Raw genomic sequence first — 3330 nt, forward strand, 5'->3', positions numbered from 1 at the left:
ACTTAGAATCAAAGTAATTCAATACAAGAGATTAACAACAATCAACAATGAATCAACAATGAAAATGAGATTTCCAATGCATTAATAGAATCCAAAACAACAAAGTTAAATCTAAGATCTATGAGAATTGAACAATTACAAACACTAATTGAGATTAGAGAAGAGGATCTACAACATGAACAAAGTAAATTGAGAGTTACAATGGATCTAACCAAGGAATGGTTGAGAGTTGAAAAAAATGAAGATGAACCCCTAGAGAGAGGTTGGAGTCTCTCCCTCTACAAATGTAACTAACTAAAAATATCTAAGAAAACTTGTAGAATAAGTGTGTGGATGTGAATGTGTGTTAATCCCCTTCAATCCTTGGTTCTTATATGCAGTTTGGCGCCAAAGTTGGTTGCTGAAACCCTCCAAAATCGCCAGGCACGTGTTGCAATAACAGAATCACGTGCAGACTACGACGCGTGTGGGCACGGTACGCGTGCGCGTCCCTGGCTGTTCCGCAATGTGCGCACGAGCGCCTTGTGTGCATGCGCGTTCTTGGCCGAGATCAATTCTTTGGCTTTTTGTGCTTCTCTCCACTTGCATGCTTCCTTCCTTACTCCTTTGATCCTTGCCTAGCCTATTTCAACCTGAGATTACTAGCAAACACATCAAGGCATATTATGGAATCAAGGATGAATTAAAATTATCAAATTAAAGGCTTAAAAAGCATGTTTTTACACTTAAGCACAAATACAGGAGAGATAACAAAACCATGCAAATTCATAGGCTAAATGCGAGAAAAGGTCATCAAAATACTCTAAATTCAATACAAGATAAACCCTAAAAATGTGGTTTATCAATGAGCTTTGGAGATGAATCTTTCTATCTCCTGTGACTCGGAGGTGGAAGCTTTTATCTTCCCTTTCCCTTTTCTAGAGGATTCTCCGGCCTTGGGTGCCATCAATGGTTATGGAAAAACAAAAAGCTTATGCTTTTACCACACCAAACTTAAAATATTGCTCGCCCTCGAGCAAGAGAAGAAAGAAAAAAAGAAGAAGAAGAGAAAATATGGAGGAGTGTGAGGGGGAGGTGTATTCGGCCAAGGTATAGAAGAGGGGATTGTATTGTGTGAAAATAAAGTAGAATGGAGGGGTTTATATAGGGAAGGGAGAGAGGGTAGGTTCGGCCATTTAGGGTGGGTTTGGGTGGGAAAGATTTTTGAATTTTGAAGGTAGGTGGGGTTTATGGGGAAGAGAGGATGGATGTGAGTGGTGAAGGGAGTAATTGGGAAGAGAGATTAAGGTGATTGGTGAAGGGTTTTTGGGAAAGTGTGTTATAGGATTATTTGGAGGTAAGGTGAGAATATGTTAGGTGGGGATCCTGTGGGGTCCACAGATCTTGAGATGATCCTGTGGGGTCCACAGATCCTGAGATGATCCTGTGGGGTCCACAAATCCTGAGGTGTCAAGGATTTACATCCCTGCACCAATTAGGCATGTAAAATGCCTTAGCATACCATTCTGGTGTTTAAACGCCGAAGTGGTGCATGTTCTGGGCGTTCAACGCCCACGTGTAGCATGTTTCTGGCGTTGAACACCAGTTCCATGCTTGTTACTGGCGTTCAGCGCCAGCTTTTCTCAGGGCATATTCCTGGCGTTTAAACGCCAGGATGTTGCTTGTTGCTGGCGTTCAGCGCCAGATCCATGCTCTGTTCTGGCGTTGAATGCCAGCCAGATGCTCCTTACTGGCGTTTAAACGCCAGTAAGTCCTTCCTCCAGGGTGTGATTTTTCTTCTACTGTTTTTTATTCTATTTTTAATTTTAATATTTTTTTCGTGACTCCACATGATCATGAACCTACTAAAACACAAAATAACAATTAAATAAAAATAAAATTAGATAAATAAAAATTGGGTTGCTTCTCAACAAGCGCTTCTTTAATGTCAATAGCTTGATAGTGGGCTCTCATGGAGCCTCACAGGTGATCAGGTTAATGTTGTATAGTCCCAACACCAAACTTAGAGTTTGGTTGTGGCCTCCCAACACCAAACTTAGAGTTTGATTGTGGGGGCTCTGTTTGACTCTGTATTAAGAGAAGCTCTGCATGCTTACTCTCCCTTGTTACAGAAGGATAGCCGTGTGCCTTAAACACAAGGTAGTCCCCATTCAATTGAAGGATTAATTCTCCTCTATTAACATCTATCACAGCTTCTGCTGTGGCTAGGAAAGGTCTTCCAAGGATGATGCATTCATCCTCGTCCTTCCTAGTGTCTAAGATTATGAAATCAGCAGGGATGTAAAGGCCTTCAACTTTTACCAACACGTCCTCTACCAATCCATAAGCTTGTCTTACTGACTTGTCTGCCAATTGTAATGAGAACAAGGCAGGTTGTGCCTCAATGATTCCCAGTTTCTCTATTACAGAGAGTGGCATAAGATTTATGCCTGACCCCATGAATGGCAGAAGGAGATTTAATGGAAACTCTATGGTCTCTATATGAGCCTCAGATTCCTTTAGGTCCTCAATAGGGAACTCCTTCTTGTTTGAGAGACGTCCCAGGAGGTCTTCCTCACTAGGATTTTTGTCCTTCTCCTCCCTTGTGCATTCAGCCATATTGATTACATCAATGGCCTTGCACTCTCCTTTTGGATTCTCTTCTGTATTGCTTGGGAGAATACTGGGAGGAGTTTCAATGACTTTCTTACTCAGCTGGCCCACTTGTGCCTCCAAATTTCTGATGGAGGACCTTGTTTCACTCATGAAACTTAAAGTGGCCTGATGAGCGGATAATTTGTACGCTTTTTGGCATTGTTTTTAGCATGTTTTTAGTGTGTTTTAGTTAGTTTTTAGTATATTTCTATTAGTTTTTAGTTAAAATTCACTTTTTTGGACTTTACTATGAGTTTTTGTGTTTTTCTGTGATTTAAGGTATTTTCTGGCTGAAATTGAGGGACTTGAGCAAAAATCTGATTCAGAGGCTGAAAAGGACTGCAGATGCTGTTGGATTCTGACCTCCCTGCACTCGAAGTGGATTTTCTGGATCTACAGATGCCCAATTGGTGCGCTCTTAACGGCGTTGGAAAGTAGACATCCTGGGCTTTCCAGCAATATATAATAGTCCATACTTTTTCCGAGATTTGATGGCCCAAACCGGCGTTCCAAATCAGCTCAAAACTGCCCGGCGTTAAACGCCGGAGCTGGCACAAGAATGGGAGTTAAACGCCCAAACTGGCACAAAAGCTGGCGTTTAACTCCAAGAAGAGTTTCTACACGAAAATGCTTCAATGCTCAGCCCAAGCACACACCAAGTGGGCCCGGAAGTGGATTTTTATGTCATTTACTCAT

The sequence above is a fragment of the Arachis duranensis genome, chromosome 6 (genome assembly GCF_000817695.3).
Source record: "Arachis duranensis cultivar V14167 chromosome 6, aradu.V14167.gnm2.J7QH, whole genome shotgun sequence".
In the NCBI taxonomy this organism is placed as follows: domain Eukaryota; kingdom Viridiplantae; phylum Streptophyta; class Magnoliopsida; order Fabales; family Fabaceae; genus Arachis; species Arachis duranensis.